Source organism: Corythoichthys intestinalis, chromosome 5 (genome assembly GCF_030265065.1).
Source record: "Corythoichthys intestinalis isolate RoL2023-P3 chromosome 5, ASM3026506v1, whole genome shotgun sequence".
NCBI classification, from domain to species: Eukaryota; Metazoa; Chordata; class Actinopteri; order Syngnathiformes; family Syngnathidae; genus Corythoichthys; species Corythoichthys intestinalis.
The window spans coordinates 25,767,031-25,788,717 of record NC_080399.1 but is presented as its reverse complement, the minus strand read 5'-3'; the positions used below and the strand labels follow the sequence as shown (position 1 = coordinate 25,788,717).

At 39.5% G+C, this 21,687-nt stretch overlaps 1 protein-coding gene across 1 annotated transcript in view; it reads right to left on the bottom strand.

Moving 5' to 3' along the window:
* Positions 1-19,609, bottom strand: part of mef2aa (myocyte enhancer factor 2aa) — a 238,983-nt gene extending 219,374 nt beyond the window's left edge. Inside the window, exon 1 of the mRNA XM_057837431.1 lies at positions 19,446-19,609. The gene's annotated coding sequence lies outside the window, so the exon portion shown is untranslated. The remainder of the gene's footprint in view (positions 1-19,445) is intronic.
* Between the last annotated feature and the right edge of the window lie 2,078 nt (positions 19,610-21,687).

The window sequence follows — 21,687 nt, the reverse complement described above, 5'->3', positions numbered from 1 at the left end:
ATTGCACCAGGTTATATGTTACAATATTACCAATGAATTCATTTTATTTTAAAAATTGAGGTTGTTTTTATTTTTTATTTTTTTATTCATATTGCACGCTATATACAACGTCACTATTTGTAAGATTGCCAACGGCCTCGGGTTGACAGGTATGGTAGAGGTACCACTGTATAAGGAAGTGCTATAAAGAATGGCTAGAACTACATAAAGCAATCAATTGGTAGTGAATAAGTCTACATAAACAACAATAAAGCATGTCTTACTTTCTTTTTTCATCAAGTGTTCTCAATGTCTTTTGGCCTACGTGATGAGTATATTTGTCTTTACTGTCAACCAAAAGTGTATTATGAGGAAAAAAAAAGATTTGTGCGTATGTGTGTGGGGGGGTTGTCTTTGAAGCACAAGCCAATCAATCAGGTCAGGTTTGTCCTTCTGATGCAACAAGACCCCATTCTACCCGACCATCACTCATGCAGCTCCTCTAGTTGTCCTCTTGCCTACTTTCACACCATCTTATAGCACTGCTGCCAGTATGATGTTTTTTTTTTTTGTTCTTTCCAACTTGATTCCGATTGATGTTCAGTCTCAAGCTCTCCCTCTGTTCGTGAGTTACGTTTTTCCGTCGTGATAGGCGGAAAATTACCTCCAAATGTTTGGCCGCCCGTCAAAAGAAAGCAGCGGGAAGTTGGCGAAAAGAAGGAGTACTTTAAGTTATATAACTGCTGTTTTTGACCTTTTTATTACTCTTTTACAGGTTTTAAGAAACCATGGTATAAGTTAGGATACTGTATTCTGAACAAAGTTGCTTCAATACGGCAGTCTGACATTGCCATACATTTGCCATAAACTGTACAGGGAAACCTCTACTGTTGAACACAACTCTTCCAGTGTTCTAATTTCAACACATTGAAAAGTCATGCGCTCAGTGGTGTTTAATAAACACCACCATACTGGGTGAATTTGGGCTGACATCTGAAGCCCATTTTTAGAGCTGGTTTTGGTTGAAGACTAAATTGCGCCACTTTCGTATCATAAGATATAGTTTATTATTATGGTTCTGGGATTATGTTGCCAAGTACAAAATTACAGGTAACTACCAACTGCCAGAAAGCATTTTAAAACTATTCCTCCCAACCCTGTGTTGGACTACGGCTTTGAATAAGTGCAATAAAAATCTTGCACTAACCGAGAAACACTTTTACTACAATGTGGCGTTGAAGAAATAGAATACTTCTTTGTTTTTATACGCTGTTCTAGTATGACAAAAGCAATTTAAAAAAAAAAAAAAAAGATTACTTTTTTTTTTTTTGCTTTTAATGCTCCATCAACCCATTAAAGGGTCAGGGGAAAATTTACTTTTTAAGTGTTAGCGGTATATACACTGAAAAAAATAACTGATGGATTTACTTGATAAAGTCATTGTAATAGTTTACAGTTTTTTTAAATCAAATTTACTGCTTGCAATATTGAGTTCACAAGCATTAATATTGTGAGCAGTAAAATTTGATAAAATAAAGTACAAATTGTTATTATCTATATTTTATTAAATTTTACTGCTTGCAATATTAAGTTCAGTTCACAAGCATTAATACTGCAAGCAGTAAAATTTAATAAAATAAAGTGCAAATTGTTACAATGATTTTATCAAGTAAATCCACCACCTGATAAAATCATTGTAACAGTTTGCTCTTTATTTTATTAATTAAATTTTACTGCTTGCAATATTAAGTTCAGTTCACAAGCAATAATATTGGGAGGAGTAAAATGTAATTCATAAAAGTACAAATTGTTACAATTATTTTATAAAGTAAATCCACCAGTTATTTTTGTCAGCGTACCCCTGCTGTAGTTAGGTCCCCGGGGTCCCTAGTTGGACAAGTGTGAAGAAATACTAAGCAATTATTTAGTTATCTACCTTATATTAATTGGTCTGATGTTTTAATACAACTGGGAGCTATTTTATTTTTAGGGGGAAAAATGAGCAGTCTCTTTCGAGGAATGTTCTCAATTTTGAGAACTAAAGTCTGCGGAAGTACATTCACCAGCCACCTTTGATCCCCAACAAGAAAAGAGTTATGGGACTTTATAGTACCACGTCAAATGTATTTACCATCTTAATTCAGAAAGAAAACTCCACAGACCAGCGATGCCATCGAAAGCCGTAAAAACTCACAAAGTGCGACCGTGTGAGTCATTGTGACCCATTACAATGATTCGTTCCACTTCATGTGCATCAGGCCTTGACAAGGAGAGAAATGGGGGTGGACCACGGTTACCTGCAGGTTGAACATAAACCACAGTAGCAATGATGGATGGCCAGCTTGACAGTGATGTTCAATTGTGAAGTGGAAGCCCCCTCCTGTGTCTCCCATAAACACACAAAAGCCTCAAAACTCCACATGTATCATTCTCTGCATAAGTGAAGTTGCATGACAGTGCCTTTCCTCTTGGAAAAAAATATGTGGGTGTATTTGCATGATCCATAACACAGAATGAGGGAGAAAATTAGTCACCTTTGTACTTTGGTGTGACCTCCTCAGTGGGTTGGCCTCAAAAGAAAAAAAGTAACAGTGAGAAGCTAACCAATTTTAGTAGGGATTGTGAAGGGTTTGTGGCGATGAAAAATAGTGCTAATTTGAAGGTCATTTAAAGAGCAGCAGGCGGTATGGCTCTGAGGGGAGGTGAGGGGGGTGGTGTTGTGGATCAAGTGCCAGGGGAGGCCGCCTGTGTCGAGCCACTGTTGGAGAGGCACTCCAGACTTCTCCCCGTTACCCTTCATCAATCTCCTCTATCCATTGAGACCTGCCTTTGACCCACATAGCCGCCAGGGGGGTGAGGTGCGGGGGTGGTCGCCTTTATTTTATTATTGATACTTCTGCATCACACGTGCTCAACCGACCTGAGCCAAATCAGCAGAGGAGCCAGTAAAGGTCAAAGAACCACAGGTGGATGTTTGGCGTCATATTCACAGTCAACGTGAAAGAAACAGTCACTGACATACATATGTAAAATACCGTATTTTTCGGGCTATAAGTCGCAGTTTTTTGTTTTTTTCTCTCCATAGTTTGGCTGGGGGTGCGAATTATACTCAGGAATGACTTATGTGTGAAATTATTAACACATTATGACATCATTTCACATGTTATTTTGGTGTTTTGGAGTGACACCGATGGTTTGGTAAACTTGTTAGCATGTTCTTTATGCTATAGTTATCTGAATAACTTAATAACTATGGCTACGTTCGCGTTCTGCCTTTGGCAATGTGTGTTCAATTGTATTATTGACTTTTCTATATTGAAATGCATGCTTTTAGTTTGTGGCGCTTTCACGCCCACGTGTGGGCGCACTCGCACCTGTTTACGTGAAGAAGAGCGCTCACACGCCACAAGACGACGGACAGCTACGCAGCTCTGAGTGAGTGGGCGTGTTAGCGAGGGAGAAACACGGCTGCGAACCTACATTCGTTGTTTATGCTTGTAAAATATCTCTACAGAGGCAACGCCTGCGTGTATTATCATTTCTGTTGTTGTTGATGTGTGTTTTCCACCCGCAATCGGACACTTAGAGCCAGTTGTGTGGTTGTTTGAACGATGTGCTAATGCTAGCGAACGCATGCTAACCGTTTGTGTCATTGCTGTAGTAGCACCTAATTATCATTTATTTACATTGATGCGAACCCGTTTGGTATCGAGGACGAAATTGATTCAGCAAATTATACGGACGTCCAGCATCGTCATTTGGGAGCTTAGCTCGCTGTATAGCCAGGACTGAGCCGTAGCGTCCTGGTGAGGACAGTATATTCGCATTTCTTATTCAGCATGTTGTTCTCTATTGTATTTTTATATTAAATTGCCTTTCAATATGACATATCTGTTCTATGTGTTGGATTCAAGCAAATTTCCCCCAAAAATGCGACTTATACTCCGGTGTGACTTAAATATGTTTTTTTTTTCTCTTTGTTGGGCATTTTATGGCTGGTGCGACTTCTACTCTGAAAAAGACGGTAATAATTTTCTCATACTACATTCCTTCTTATTTTGTTTTTGTTGGCAGTCAGTTTCCCACTTGACCATAGTAGAATGAAATGTGTTTGGAGGCATTAGTCAGAATGTGGCCCAAAAACCATGACGGAAGAAGGGCTCCCTTCTCAGTACACATAGTCATCAGTTCCACTGCTGCTCTAGACAACTGTGTTAGTAGTTTCACTGAAACCATGGCAATTGCGGAGAAGTTTTGAAAGACCAAGTTGAAGGTGATAGTTGTCTGCATATTTTTGGAAAGGTTAACCATTTACTGTATTTTTTGGTTGCAACATTTGTGCATGCATTGAATGAACCCACTTTGAAAACTATTCCCTAATGTTTGCATTTGTCGGCTACAGAGAATTGACACAAGAACGCAATTAAAACAAACTGCCCTTGTAGCAGCACAACTGTTGTGGTTTTACACTTTTAGATAAATAGAAATATCGTAGCCAGAAAAAACTGTTCTCAACACAAGAGTCATGCCCGTGGAATGTTTTCCGTTGGACATTTTTAGTGTTCGGCTTTCGTCATCCATTGAAACACTTTTGGATTGTCGGCATGAAAGATGACTGTTATAAAATCTGGAAATGGGGAAAGATAGGAGGGCGAAAGTGTTGCTTTCCTCTGCCACCGAACTCATGTTCAGACAAGTCAGGTGTGTCTAAAACAGTGTGGTTGCTGTGGAGATGACCTGAGTATAGTGAAATATCCGGACCTCGTGTCCTTCGGACATCTATGGATCAGGAGATAACGGGTTTAATGAATCATTCCATTTTCCTCACCATCACCCCAATAGCTGAATCAGTGGTGGAAAAAATTAACAGGGCCCAGGTGCGATGTGTATAAACGGGCCCGCACATCTAACCTTTAGACCAGGAAACTGGGCCCCCTAGACGCCCAGGGCCACAACCCCAACACCTCCCCAAGGAGAATGTATTCAGAGGCAAGATTGTGACAAGATCATTCAGGCCACAAATGACCCACAGCAAACTGTACCTTGGAACAAAAGAGATTTATTTGGCTGTGAGCCTCTGTTTCCCAAAAGCTTGTTCTTTCGACATCATTATTGACCTAAGGGCATTAAATCTGACCAGTGTTAAGTAAGGGTGTAACGGTACATGTATTTGTATTGAACCATTTCGGTACGGGGTATTCTGTTCGGAACGGAGGCGTACCGAACGAGTTTCTGACGTAATGTAACCCTTACTTTTCGAGGCTGAGGGTTACAGTTTCTTTGTGTAGATTATATTTACTCAGTCTTCTCTACTATAATGAGGACCAACACGGTAGGACAGTATATAACCCAGAAATGTCAACAGCACGACAACATGGCCGCCGCGAGAACGCAGTGAAACGCGGGCGTTAAAGTCAATCAGCCAATGCACACAAGTCGCAGTGCGGCCGCGTGTTAGACGCATCCTAGAAGCGGCTCAACGCGCCGCACACAAAAAGAACAGCAGAGTTTATTATTTGACGCGAGACACGGCCCTCCTGCGTCAATACTACTAGCTAGGATCGGGCAGACCGGAAGTCATTCGTGTAAAAATACGGTGGATCCGGTCGATTTTCAAACTAATATGCAATCGTAACCCACTTTTTGAGTCCATCAGATCTCTTGAGTAGTAGAACGGGGCAAAGTTGACTTGTCTTTGTTGATTTACTGCTGTCTTCTCTGCTATAATGATAACCAACACAGCCCCGTGTTCAATACAAAACCCTCCTACCACAACAAAACAAGTAGGAACTAATATTCACATAAGAACTAAAGTTCTATAACATAAAATATACAATATAAATGAATACTACATCACATTTGTAAATAATAAACACATAAAATAAATAATACCCAATTTAAATAAAATAAAGTGAAATTAGCTAAAACATGTAATTAAATAATACGAATAATACACAGATCCTACTTACACAATTATAATTTATTAATTTCTGTGTGGCACTTTAACTTGAGAAATTCCACCAATAAATCTTTTGAAAACCGTTCATAAGAAAAAAAAATGATTCATTGAGGCATTTCATTTGTAAAATATATGTTAATATCTTAGTCATTGGGATTGCTTTTCTCTTTAGCACAGGACGTTTTTCTTTCAGAAAGAAAGCTGACCAATTCGCGGGGTCTGAAAGTCAAATTGTTGTTGGATTATTATCTTTGAATACCCGCTACTCTTTGAGCAGAATTCTAGCTTTGTATAGGCTAACGTTCCTATTGTTGAAAGCACAAAAGTGTGTAATAAACAACTAGCACATTTATATTTTGCATTTTGTTTTCTTACTGTACCGAAAATGAACCGAACCGTGACCTCAAAACCGAGATTTTTGTGTACCTTTACACCCCTAGTGTTAAGTGATTTATGTGACAGTTTTAACAAATGATCCAAACCATGACCAGAAGTGGGTAGTAACGTGTTCCATGTACTCCGTTACATTTACTTGAGTAACTTTTTGAGAAAAATGTACTTCTAAGAGTAGTTTTACTAAGCCATACTTTTGGTAGACTTGTGAAGAAATACGCTACTCTTGCTCCACTATTTTGTGCTACAAAAGAGTCGTTACATTTTTCCTCTTTATTCTACATATTTGATTGTTTTTTTTTTTGCCAGTGATGGCAAGAGTAGCTTTACCAATTTCATTAATGAGACGTCGCAAAAACAACAACATGACTCCATTATACCCATCAGACGCAAGCTTGATCACGCCAGCCTGTTCAATCACGTGGTGTCTAAAGCGCCGTAAAAAATGAAGTATTTGACAGAGCGTTGCCCTCAACATGAAAGCACGGATTTAAACCTCTCTCCCAGTTTTTATTTGGCGCCAATGGACCACGGAAAAATGGAGATATGATCCTTTTAATTTCATAATAGTATAAAGGAACTATTCACTATTCAAGTAGGAACAATTTTCTCCACTAGAGGGCACTCATGCTCTTTGGACGAATACTTATTCATTTCTGTGTTTTCTCTCAGCGGAATTCAATGATACCCCCCCCCTTTGGCTTAATGTGGTTATGTAATGGGTTATTGTACACTATCATAATAATTACAGTTCATATAGATAACTGTGTTGAGAAAAAATGTAAGCAGTTACTCACGATGTTACTCTTCACTTGAGCAATGCACTTTATGTTAGTCTTCCCAAGTCCTCAATTTCTTGTCTCCAACTTGTTCAAAAATGCTGCTGCTCGATTTTTAACATACACCTAGACGTGAACATATTACCCCCGTGCTATCATCGCTCTACTGGCTTCCAGTCCATTTTAGAATTGATTTTAAACTTTTACTGTTTGGCTCCTTACCTATCGGAAATTTTAACCATCCGTAATTCTGGCAGGACTCTTCGCTTTACCGGCCAACTTCATTTGCACGTTCCGAGGTCCAAACTCAAACAGTGAGGTGACCGATCTTTTGCGGCTGCTGCCCCCAGGTTATGGAATAGTCTTCCCCCTGAAATCCGCACCACTATGAATTTGGGCCTTTTTAAATCTCGTTTAAAGACACCTTATTAGACTTGCCCTTCCCCCAGATTAGTTTAGCCTGGTTTTATTTTTTAAGGGTTTTTAATGTTTTCGGATTTTATCAGTTTTATTGTTTTAGTTGCTGTCTGACTTTTATCGTGATGCGTTGTCTTTTGTTTTTGTTTTGCTTTTTTTCCTTAAATGTCATTGTATAATACTTTCCTGCCTTTTATTTACGATGAGCCATGTTTGTCTTTGTTGTAAAGCACTTTGGGGACCTTTCGGGTTTTGTAAAGGGCTATATAAATAAATTTGATTTAATTTGAGGATTCTTTTAAACAAATACTTTTTTATTTGTACTTGATTACATTATTTGGATGACTACTTTTACTTTGGTAATATTATTTTGAGGTAACTCTGATCTTCCATAAGTACAATTTTTGGCTACTTTACAGACCTCTGACCATGACCAATCTTCAGCAAATTTATTGTCAGTTTTTTTCTTGTGAGGGGGTGGGGGGGTTGTGTGTGGAAACCAACTGAAAACAAATGCTCTTTGGCTGATGTTCAAGGTCCAAGCGTTCCTCTTATCATTTGGACTTGTATCCATGGAAATGTTCCGTTTCTGCATTTATGCTGAATTTGTGTTTTGAGCATGCTGGGACAAAGAAAAATCATTTTGTCTATGTGTGTAGTGAGCAGTCCTTGATCCATGTTCTAGTCGCTAAAGCACTGAAGGAGATAAAGCTCTCGTCACCACAATACAACCTAAAACTTCAATTATAAGGCAATGTACATGCTGTCAGCGCACAAAACACAGTTATTGGTTTAGCGAGCCATTGTCTTAACAAAGAATGGCAACATCACCTCCAAAGCGTCTGGTAATCTTTGATTTTGACACTCAATAGAATGGCGCGAAGAAGCATTAGGGGCCAAACAATTGGGGATTTGTTTCCTGCATACGCCTCAAATCAGGCCAAGGTTTGGGGAGGGATAAACGTAAGTTTAAGCCACTGGAAGTCTTTGCCTTAGCAGAGGGGAACATTCTGCGGGTATGCAACATCATTGTTTTACACTAGCACTGGCATGGAAAGATGCCGCTGGATGGAAAGAGAAGCTTATCTTATCATTCTTCAACTATGGTGTCTTTGTTGTGGACAGCTTCAGTGGGCTGGGAGAAAGAAAAAAAGAATGGATGCCTGGTTAGCTTTGTTCCCGCCTCTCAGTAACAGCATTACACGCTCAAAAATGTTCCGTTACAGCAAACAAGAAGACAGAAAAAATTACTGAGGACATTAGCATACAGCACATGCAGTGCAAGTTGGTACACTGACTTTTTCTAAAGTTCTGAAAGCACACAGTTGTTGTTCGCACATTATTGAACGTAATATTTTGGCCAGAAAGCTAAAGCTGCACTTGGAAGAGCTGCCACTGTTTCTCATCGTCAGTCTCGGTCTTACTGATGCCAGTTTGATTCTTTTGTAACACTTGAGATGATCGGATGAGCTGAAGTTAATGACACAAGGAGGCCAACCGTGATGTTCAATCAGTGGGAAAATGAGAGACTGACGCCCCGCCGGTTGTAGAGATGGGCCTTGCAGCAAACCTGCCACTTAAAGAGCAGGTTGCGAACATTGGCAGCACCTACATTCATTCCGTTAGCACGCCATTATTGTTGAACTAGTTTAGAATATCACACTTAGACTTTTTTTTTTGTAGCAATGTGATCACAGTTTTGGTAATTGTTTCATCGCCAATAACAATGTGCACAACTTAGAATGCTATTTTCATGGGGATGATGTTCTTTGTGTCTGTGGTCCCTAACAGGAAGTGGTGACAGCTGTACAAACTCTAGACACTAGTGTGTGGTTTTAGCAAATAGCAAATAATAAATAAGATTGTGATGCCGTTTAGTTCAGAAAAAAAAAAAAAAAAACTATCCATAAATAAAATGTATAGGGCGGAAAACAGACAAGACTGAAAAAGCAGTTTCTGCTCTTGCACTCTTCTTTAAAAGAAACTGCTATATTTTAAGCCAAAACAACTGTTGTGTTTGATAGAACAATATGTCTATAGGCTGCCATAGCAGATTCATGGCACATTAAGCCCCCGAACTATTTTCAATTTGCCCGTTTTACCCCGAAAACCCCCGTTTACAGATGTCGCGCAACCGCTTTTGTTTTAACCCAGCCATAGAACGACGGTAATTAATTATATTTCTTATTCAAAATGTCATTTTTAGCATAGAATCATTAATTGATGTCTAATAGTTGGTTTAAAAAAAAAAAAAAAAAAAAAAAAGACAAAAAAAATTATTCACTCGCATATTTTAAACTTTTAAACAAATTAAGTCACAATAAAAAAATGGTGTCTGTAAAAAAGTCACGGATATTTACCTCATAACTATCGCTTAACTGTATTTTTTTGTTTGTCGCATTATTTCCGAAATGTTAGATGATAAATAATCGATCCAAAGAAGAAAAAAAAAAAGTTTAAAAAGGTAAATATATGAAAAAGAAAATCCCGACCACTCCTTGATGTCTGCGATTTCTGAATCGCAACCCTTGTTATATTACCATGTTTCACCCATAAAATCAACCCAAAATCCAGCTGTGGCCATTCAATTATGCGTCTTGACACTCAGTGATACATGCTACATATTTTTGGATCAAAACAAGGTAAGTACGCGATAATATCTCGTTAAAGTCATGCGTCTGTAATTCTGCTCTCGTGTGCTCTCACCTCAGATAGGGTTTTGCTGTTTAAAAAAAAAAAAAAAATAGATAAAATTAAATGCCCTCCTGTTCAAAATGTTTCTTCCCCCAGAAAATTGAGATTTTAAGCTTTCCAATGATGTATCACACGTGCATATCGGTCAATTTTGAAAGTTGTCTAAATTGGGGGTCTCAGAAGGGAACTTCAAGTCACCTGAGTGTTTTCCGCCACAGGGAGAATAATAGTTAAAGACGTAGCCCATTAATGTAGCTGCTCAATATGTTCAAAACATAAGGCCATTGATCGAGTTCATTAGATGGATGCACTGATAACTTTTTTTCTGACTGAATATGAGTTCAATTACTTGCTTATAAGCAGTCATTAATACAAAATATTAAATACTTAATAGGTTATTCCAAATTTATACCTTGCAATAATGCAAGTTTGATTTTTCCCTCCCCCAACCATGCCCACTTTATGCCCCCAGACCCTCCTAAGTATCTGCCTCTTGATTTGGCCCAAAACTCCTCTCGTCACACATTAACATCTACACAGCATCTCTTTCATTGTCACTGGAACAAATTTCCTCTGAAGGGTCCCATGTATGCAGGAAATATGCAGTAATTCATGATCGGATCGTGATGCTACATTTGAGTCTGCCATGGTGTTGCAGTCATCTGCTCAGCTGTTCACCTCGAATGACGTTACAAATTTGCAGAAAGCTCAATTTGTTTCGGGCACACCTGTATTTTTTCTGTGATGTACTAAAACCAGTGCATCCAGCTCGATGTACAGTATGTTATTATTAAGATGTATAACAATTGTATTGGGTTAAAAAAAACGGGTCTTACCAGATTTCTTTGGCCACATGTTGCCACTGGACGGCTAGATTACCAAAAAATACAGCAAGAAAGAAACAGCAGTCAAAGAAGAAGAAATTGAAGAAGCTAGGAAGGTTTTAAGCTCATCTGGAAACTACATTGGTGAAGATCAACTGTTGTCCTAATTTTTATCTTGCACTACAATTGCTCCTCTATACGAGTCCGGCAACAGCCCAAACCTCAGGTGGCTTCCGGAATGACTCACTTTCACATCACAAGCATAATGTCCATGCTTGGAATCTCAACCAAACTATGTTGGCCACACAAGTGAAGATTTGCCATCATACTGAACGGGAAGTGCGTAGGACAGCAAAAAGCATGTTTATTTCATATGGTATTTTATGCACCTGAATGAAATGGACCGCTTGGATGTGTGTGGAAGTGATCGATACATTTATTACATTTTTTTAAATCCCGCGCCATGAAAATTAGTGACTTCCTGGATTGACGAAAACTGCGAATGTGACGTCAGCGGGATAATCATCTTCAGTAAACAGCCAAAAGTACAGTATGCAGAATGACTGCAGATTTAGCCTATTTTGGCGGATTATTTCATTTATTTTTCGCATCACGCCAGCTCTATGTGCTGCAGGCTTTTGTTGCTGCACCAGGGAAAGACGCGAGCCTTTTCGAGTTTCAAAAAGTTCCTGTTCACCGCGGATAATGGCCAAAACAAGTCCGACAACTGTGGGCCCATTGGGCCGACGAGGAAGTGAATAAACTGCGTGTTTTATATTATGTCAAATACTGGATAATGGCATACGTTTTAATAAGAAGGTGGCATGCATTTTGTGGAAGGCCACACAGCTGACGACGGGCGGCTTGTTGCACACAATGATCGCCGGCCGATAAACGCGTGCCCGCTGAGAATGCGCTTTCGTCGGCTTTGCTAAGAGCAGTGACCCGCTCTGACGTCGGCCAGTTTGGATGGCCGATCCAGCCCGCTTGGTCTTATTCGCGTGAGAATGCACTTTCCTCGGCTTGGCCACGAGCAGCGCCCCGCTCTGAAGTTGGACGGTCATTCTCCAGCTGCTTCTCCGGCAAACGAGCTCTCCTGCCCGCAGCAGTGGAACGACAAGCTGCAACTTGCTCGCCGCCGGGGGGTGTGGGGGTGGGGTTGCCAATCGGTGAAGGCAATCAACAACCCCGCCGCCGTATGATATGATCAGTGGTAGTTTTTGGTGATTTTTCGCTTCGGAAGACGAGAATAAGACTTAGAAACGTAGCAAGGTTCGGGTTAGCATGTCATATAGCTGTCTCGCCTCCTGGCTTGTTTACACTCTTTGAACTGGGGCAGGGAAATGGAAAAAAGCCGGATTAACTTTGGTGGCATAAAATATCATTCGGGAGGTGCAAGAAGTCGACAGTTTTGACCATTATGGAGTAATTTTGCCATGTTGTACTGAAAAATCTATTTTTAATATTTCATATTCCATTTAGCACAAGACTTATTTGACACGACCATACCATTTATTTAGCAATTGGGAAAAAATACTTAGATAAAAAGAATATCCTGTAAAAATATTGGAGTAAATAGATTGAAACACTGATGACATTTTGCTGCTCTGTGTCGTATTTTCCCCGTTCTGAATCTTCCCCCTCAATGGGTTGAATTCTAAATCAGATGAAATCGTGACCCTGCCGACGTCATCATCCAGCTGGGGACACTAGAGGGCTTTCATGAGAGGTGGGTCTAAACGGCAGATTAAAAATCTAATTTCTCGTCATCTGCGCTTTACCAAAATTGTTCTATATAGTTGAATCGTCTTAAAATAATATTCTTATTCACATAATAATGCATTGAAGATGTTTTTTTTTTTTTATGCTGTCACAGGCACTTTAACTTTGCATTTTGACAGTCTGACATCTTAAAGTGGGAAACTCCTAATTCTTACCACACTGAAGGATATTGTTTTGGGGTAATCCCTCAGATATGATCACAAGAGAGAGGAAAAAAAAACAAAAAAAACGCCATATTCAGCCTCATCTTCTGTGTCCTGCGCATGTTGATAGATTTTATATGCAGTTCAAATGGGTTGGCCATCTCTCACAATCAATGGCAGTGATAACTGCCAACCCGCTCAGTTCAAAACAGATTGGACATCTATCGCCATCAATTGCAGCCAATGAGTTAAAACTGGGGTGCTCAAGTCCAGTCCTCGAAAGCCCCTATCCAGCTTGTTTTCCATTTCTCCCTCCTCCAACACACCTGACTCAAATAATCAGGATCATTATCAGGCTCCTGCAGAGCTTGCTGATGAGCTGATCATTTGATTCAGGTGTGTTCAAGGAGGGAGACATGGCAAACAAGCTGGATAGGGGCTCTCGACGACCGGACTTGGTCACCCCTGAGTTAAACCAAAGTTGGAGAAACTGGGCCTTGTTGACGCGATCATTAGTCGAGGAAAAATGTATTACCGGCATTTGTACTCTACTTTAGGGAAGCCTCACTATTCTGTTACCACTGAAGCCTAGTCTTTAAATGACTTGTTCAGTTTGTAACACTTCACATTCCCACTGTGTGTTCGTTTCACTGGAGAAAAACAGACGAGTGATTAGAAGGCTCTGAATTCACTTTGGCCAGTGTGAGAAATGTTAAGTGCTTTCCTTTAACCCATCAGCGTCCACCCCCACACATCCCCTGATTGTCCACAAGTGTACACCAAACGCACACAAATGTCTGAGAGGTTTGAGACTTTAAGCCCTGTCACTAAGGGCCTACTATGAACCCCCACCCACCCCTCTGTTTTTCTCCCCCCCAAACCTCCCCATCTCTGGACGCCAGCCTGACATACCAGACCTTGTTCGTTAGCACATATTTTTACCCACCGTTACTAAATTAGGAAGCCAGAGGGAGCAAAGACTTGCGTGGCTGCCAAGGCAGAAGAAGAAGGGCTCTGATCAGGCCTGCGTTTGCCCAGGGCGCATGCCAACCCGAGCAGCTTCATTACCAGCCACTTGGGTTGCAGAAATAGAAGGCCCGGCAGGGAGCGGGGCCAAGCGCGGCCCTGAATGGGCTCACGGGACAAACAAACAAATAAATGGCGCCTCTCATGGCTTGCCAGAACTAACCGACGGCAAGGAGCCGTAAGAAGTTATCTTAGGCACGCTCGCGCATTACGGGGGTGAGTTGAAAAGTGGCGACAGACACACTGTTAGTCTAATATTGAATAAATTTACCTAGAAAACTGTCTCCAGAGTCCAATTTCTCAAAGTAGCCGCAGAGACATAACTTCTTGTTTATTTGGCATTGATGTTTGGTGCCGTGCACATTTCCTCTTCCTACTGGCAAGAATAATTTGTGCTTGTGAAAGGAAAGAACGGCATAAATGTTACCATTTATGTGCTTTGAATTACACAATTCAAACATTAAAGCAACAAGTAAAGTTAACCTTTTTTTTTTTTTAAACGTTGAGACATTTTAAATGTGTATCCCAACTCTTATAACATGAAGTAAATTCTCAGTCTAAATTACTGAATTCCAAATGTAATTTGTATATCTTCTGTACCACATGAGGATCATGGAGGACGATGGAGCCAGCCCTTAATTAATTAATAAAAAAAACAAACTATATTTTACTTAATTTTTGACCTTCCCGTAGTGACTTTATTCAATTCATTATGTCCCCATTTATTTGCTGTCAGAGGCGAAACAATGGTTGCCCTCTCATATGTGCATACAGACAGGACGGGACGGGACGGGACAGACAGACAGGACAGACATGTATTGTATACACCAGGGGTCGGGAACCTATGGCTCGCAAGCCAGATCTCTATTGACGTCTGCATCTGGCTCGCAGACAAATCTTTAATTACAAAAAAAAAAAAAAAAAAAAGTTTTGTTATACTCCTTTGCGCATTGCACGAAATGGCGACTGTCACCGGTCATACGCTGGTGTTGCGCAGTAATTAGCAGACGTGCCTTTTGCCGCGTATGTTAGGGTGACCAAACGTCCTCTTTTGCCCGGACATGTCCTCTTATTACGTGCTCTCCGGAGGGTCCGGCCGGGTTTCATATATTCATGAAAATGTCCGGTTTTTATGATTTTTCACGGGACCAATTTGAAGAGAATCCCTTCGGCCGCTAGGAGGCAGCGCCTGCCTGCGTTGATGTGGCTCTGACTAGTAGGGGCGGGAGAAGGAGTACATCTTCTTGTTTTTTGTTGGCAGTTTACCTTTTGTTTCATGTTATGGAATTACCACCATCTAACGACGGTTGATAGTTTGGCAAGAAATCAGACTACAGCAAGGAGTTTTAAGACGTGGCTCCATACACCTTTCTGTAGGTTTCTCTCCTGTTAATGTCGATCACGTGTGTTGAATATTGGGTTATATGTGTAAACAGAGATGCTGTATATTGTATTAGTCTTGTATTAATTGTTCTGTGTTCGTGTATTTGGTTGAACGTTAGTATTATATTCTAAGTAGCTGTGTTTCTTATCAGTTTTTTTTACGATAAATACGTATATAATGGCAACTGTTGACTTCTGTCGGAGATTTGTACTGGCGTAATCTGGAAAATCCTGTTTGGTGTCGCATCGTTGCGCTGCCGATGATTGTAAACTTTCATAGCAAAGTTTGATTTTGCTTCGCCCGGTACTCGCTAACAGGGTAACTATCAGTGCGCTCAGCCGCGCTAGGCATTATGGGCAATGTAGTTTTTAACTGCTGCGTCTGGAAACATGTTGGTTGAATAGCTTGTCAGTTTATTTCGGTTATTGTTTGCGCACAATCTAGAACACTGAATGTGAATAAAAATTGAGTGGGAATAACAATTTGTCAACGCCAATTGTCATGATACTAATTTATAAAAATGTTGAGTTGGCACATAGCCTACTGTGTGTGCGTACTGACTGAGCTACATTTCCATGGGTCTGCATTATATATATATTTTTTTGTAATCATTATTGTTTTTTTTTTTTTTTTTTTTTTTTTTTTTAGGAAGAATAAAGCCTGTTGAGTAACCAATTGAGTAAAAAAAAATTTCCATATAGTGTTTAATATATACTACAGGCGTGCGAAATATCCGATTCTTAGATTATTCGCGATTTGGCCGTGGAAGATTCGAGAACGATTCACAAATACTAAAATTCTGATTATTGAATTATACCAGGTAAAGCGGAAGTAAAACACAGTCAGCGTGGTCTTTGGGACACAATGAGGAACGGACCGAGAGTAAATATCATGTTCAACTCATGCCGCTAGATTAAAAAACAATCATACTTGACTGCGGCTAACAGCCGCTACAAACAACGCCCAGTTGCTAGTTGCTACAAACATACGGCTACAGTAGAGATATATGTAGAACTAGATGCAAATGACAGACGATGTCGATGTTAGAACATTATTGAACAGAGATGCGAAATGACAGACTTTCCGGCGTAAGTAAACAGCCGCCATCTTAAAGCAGTACACCTCTCTAGAAGGCTCTGTTGTAGCGAACCTAATTAACATTTTATCTAAAATACACCTAAATCGACAGAATCTTGTCTTGAATCCATCTTTAAATGATGAAATAGTTTTAAAACTTTGACACAAGTAGACAGAAGGGAAATTGTGGAATAACGGGAGCAATTTTAACAACTAACAGTTGATTCACAACATTTAACCCATTTTATCCCGAATTTTCCCCAGACATGCAAACTACCAAACCGGGTTGCCCCTTTCAGTAATCAATAATAAAGAAAAAAATAATTTAAAAAAATATTGTTTTCTGGTCACTATTGTGACTGGCGGGTTGAAATGGGTTAATTATATTTTATAGCTGCTGATACAACATGGGGACTGGAGTTTTTTTATTTACTGTTATTTTTGTATATTTGTTTACTGTTATATGTTAACTTGATACTGAAATAGTAGTTTGGTTTAGCCTGAGAGGATTTTTGAACAATTTTGGAACTAATGTACAAAAAAAAAAAAAAAAAAAAAAAAAAAGGAGGGGGGTGCATCAATCATCGTTTTATAATCGAATCGGAGCCCTGAATCGTAATCAGATCGTTAGGTGCCCAAAGATTCCCAGCTCTAATATATGGCAATAGGTTTATGTTTTTTTTGTGTGTTTATTTTTTTTATTTAATAAAACTGAATTTTTCTAACCAGACGGAGGAGGCACACTTTATATATATTAAAGTTATATAGGCATCTATCCAGACCATCGAGTGGACTACGAGTAAAATTCAAGTATCTCGAGGCCGGGCCGAGTGTCCTCTTTTTTGGAAATCAAAATATGGTCACTCTAGCATATGTTAACTTTTTTAATGCTCAACAACACTCCCGCACTAGATATCATCAAATAGAAAGCTAATCCCATGCCATTGGCTGCGTGAGCCCAGGGTGATCATGGGACACGTAGTCCATATGCTACAACCGGAGACTAGAAAGCCAATTCACAGTAATTTTAGAGGGAAAGTGGCAAACATACATGTCGTAGCGTAGCGTAAGATGAGGAGTATCGCACTTTTCAGCAGGACATAAGGACATAAATGTGACAGTTTTTTTCTCTCGCTTTGGATGAGTCAGCAGACGTAAGCTATTTATCGCAGTTCAGCGTGATTGCAAGGTTTTGACTATGAAAGGGACAACAAGAGAGGATTTATTGAAGTCCTTCACTGAGTTCGGTAAAGAAAAGAAAAAAACTACCGATGGATAAACTTGTTTCGGTGTGCACTGATGGTGCTCTGTGCATAAGTTTCTCAACGCCTGCATGAACTAGACTACAAAGCCATCAGCAAAACCATGCAGCACCAGAAATCGCATTATTGGAAAGAAATACTTATCATTGATTAGCAACAGCATAACTAGGTTATTAAAAATAATTCAGAGATTTATTGTACTTTAAAAGTGTTGAAATTACAAAAAAATGCACACATTACTTGTATTTTTAGTTATAAATATATTGAATGGCTCTCACAGAAATACATTTAAAAATATGTGGTGTTCATGGCCCTCTCAGCCAAAAAGGTTCCCGACCCCGGGTAAACACCATACAGAGACTGGGTAATATATTCTAAATATTAGGTTAAATAAAATGCAATATCATATTGTTGGCAAAATTCCAACATCTCCAAAAGCATTACCTTTCACAACCCCCCCTCCCCCAATTTAAACTCATTATAGTGGTCAACAATTTGCAATGATAAGTAAATAGATAACAATATAATAAAATGAAATTAACCAAATTTGGTCATAGCATGTTAAAATCTGACCATGTTAATGTGCCTGTGATCCACAAACTAATCTAGTTTTCCTCCATCTTTCCCAATGTTTAGAAGTGATGGTGTACCAATTAATAAACAACTCCAGATTTAGCTATTTAAAAAGTAGCGTTTATGCTATAACCTGGAACCAAGCACCTTTCCTGATATTGTCCTGGTGAATTTGTTCCTGTGCATTGCCCCTGCTCAAATGAAATGCAATACCAGTACAATTTCACACTGAGTATGTGCAGTGTTTCTGAATAAATTGATGCAAGATCAGTATTTGTGATTATTAGGGTGACATGCATAAAGGGAGAGATTCCAAATTTTTGCCAGCAGGTGGACGTGTTTGAGTTCGTAGGCTTTCCATTAATTTAAAATAATAAATAATGATAATAAAAATAGAAAAATAGAATAATAAATAACGTGAGAGAGCGAGCGAAAGAGAGGAGTGAGAGGGGGAGAGAGAGAAACAGGGTGAGGGGGTTATCTACCACACTAGCACTTGTATTATACTGACCTCTTCAGGTGAAAGGGTGCCATTACAACACACAAATTCTATCATTGTTGATTTTCATCAGTTTAACGTTACTGCACGACAATACTTTAACTGAAATGGCGTACCCATGTTGTGTCATTTGGGTGTACAAGGTTGGTCGAGCATCATAAATGAAATAAAGTAACTAAAGTTTGTCTCAGAGTTTTACTGATTGATTTACCTATCCGAATCCTAAACCTCTTAATCCTCAATTAAAATATTTGACGACCAGGGGGCGACACAGTCATTGTTATTAGCCCAAAAATAATGTAAAGTACATGTAAATAAGTAGTCTTATTTACCGGTACTTTCCTGTGCTGAATGCACTTAGTGACCCGATGAGTAAGAACTTGGCATACAGTTTAATCTAATTTCAAACCATCAGTGCGCAGGACGAAGGGGAATGTTAGCACCAAAGCCTGGAACAATAAACTGATTTGGACCAAAAATTTACGCTTCACGTTCACAGTCAAGAAGGTTAAACAGGGTCAAACACAGATATTTCACTATTTCTAACATGAAAGTACTACAAATGAGTGAGATATTATCTCCTGCGCATGAAAATGATAACATCCCTTGAAGGTTAATGAATAACGCCATAGTAAAAGACATGCATCTACTTACTTTACTGACGTAGCCGGTAGCAAGTACACTCTGAGATTGGCAGCTTTCTTGGCAGGATCGTTGTATTCAATTTAGAATCCATTAGAAGACATTAGAAGATCAGTCCTATGAAAGGGTAATGGAGTCAAGAAAGCAAAGTTCAGGCAAGCTTCATAACCGGGGGAAGGGATTTTCTGTCATGGTTTGAGTTGAGTTCTGTCACATTTGTACCCTAGTATGTCTTGTCCTTGTGATTGCCCATTGTGTTCACCTGTTGCGCCTGAGCCTTTTGTGTCGACCAATCAGCTTCCTCTCATGTCACCCACCTGTTCCTCATCTCGTTACCCCATGTCTGTGTATTTAAACTTCTATTTTTGATTATTATTAACATGACAAACAGACAAAGGTGAACAATCAGCAGTATAAATCAAAAATAAAATAAAAACAAACCAGGGGCGTTACCGGGGGGGCAGGGGTGGGCAGCCACCCGCGGACACGCTCTGCCCACCAGGAGAAAACTGGATGTACTAGTAGTACTAACAGCAGTCTGGGCACGGCGTATGGTATCCCATTGATATAGAACTGATGCGTTCTAAGTTTTAACCTTTGCATTGTTACCTCCTCTTTCACCTTAAAGAAAAAAAAAATGAAATGAAATGTTGGTTTTGTTCCTAGGGGGCGCTACACACATTTACACATATTTTTTTGTTTGTTTGTTTTTGTTTTTTTTACATTTTATCAAAGTTTTCACCAGTGTTCACCTGGTTATTGAGTTTGGTGAGTTTTGAAGCATTCTGAGGGGGTCAAAGTAGGGCTCAAAGCGTCGGCGGGACAAAGAATGACTGCTAGGGGGCGCTACATAGTGTATTTGGAATTTGTCTTTACACGGTATCAAAGATTGCACCTGTGTGACCTGCCTGCCGATTTTGGTGCATTTTGAAGCATTCTAAGGGGGTCAAAATGAGCTCAAAGGGGCTGCGGAACAAAGAATAACAATAATAATAATAAAAAAGAAAACAAGGAACCACAATAGGTTATTTAAAAAAACATTGTCACCTGCATGTCCATACTGTTCAGTTATGGATGTGTTCTAAGTCAAATAAAATCAAATCAACTATTTGTTTAGACCAAATCACAACAACAGTTATCTCAAGGAGAAAACAAAACATGTTTTAAGGTGCAGTAGCCCTACGCTGGATTTCGATCTACTTGAGCATTTTAGTTGTTTTTTTGTTTTTTTAGCCTACCTGTAGGCATTAACAGGCTTACTACAAAAAGACCGAGGCCAAACAACGCTGGTTATTTAAATATCCGTGTTTTTAAAAAATAGGCCTCCATGACTGGTGTGATATATAAATAAAAAATGTTTTCCTGTCATTCATTGTCAGACAGAGGCAGCACGGCAAAACGCCACACTAAAAAATAAGTAAAAATATCAAAATGGCTTACTTCTTCAGGGCAGGCTGTGGCCGGCAATAGATCAGCCCCAACAAAATGTTTACTTCATATGAAGGTGAATGACTTCATCTTGCTGGTGTTAAACTGGTCTTTTGGATGTCCACACAAGTTGATCCATTGCTCACATTTTTTTCCTCTGAGTTTTGGGCTTCGGGAAACGTATGAAGAAAACATCTTTCATATGTCGTTACATCTAGAGTCGTTTACACAAGTTCCTTAGCAGCAGTGTTTACTCGGCATGTTCTTTATGGAAAACTTACCAGCAGAAAACAAGCAGTGGGTTGTATGCGAGCGCGCTTCTATGTTGACCCCCTTCCTGTTTACGATGGTGATATCACGCAGCCTTTCGGTCTAAAAATAGCATTCATGCGGTTCGAGAAAGGCTTAATTTCTTGAAGCTTCATGTGTGCACGGTACCACCTACTGGCTAAGCGTATAATCACAGTTGTATCTCAACCACCTGTGATTGATTTTGTTGTGTGTGTGTCTGTTGTTGTGCCTTCAAAGCTCAGCAGCAATATTGCACAATAAAACATAATCAATCCTTAAGATTTTTTTGGGGGGGGCTCTGCAGCAAATTTGCCTAATTTTTTAATCAACTTTTTTGTAAGAACATCTCATGTACTTATACATATATCTTTCCTTTGCCTTCTTTATGCACATTAGTACAGTACATTTGTTTTCTTTGTAGGAGGGGGGCCTCACATCTTCAAGAATGTTTCCCCTTATCATCATCATAATTACAGCAGCACAATAGTGAGCCTATGGTGACTGTTATGTACAAGACTTGAGTGACAGCCACAAG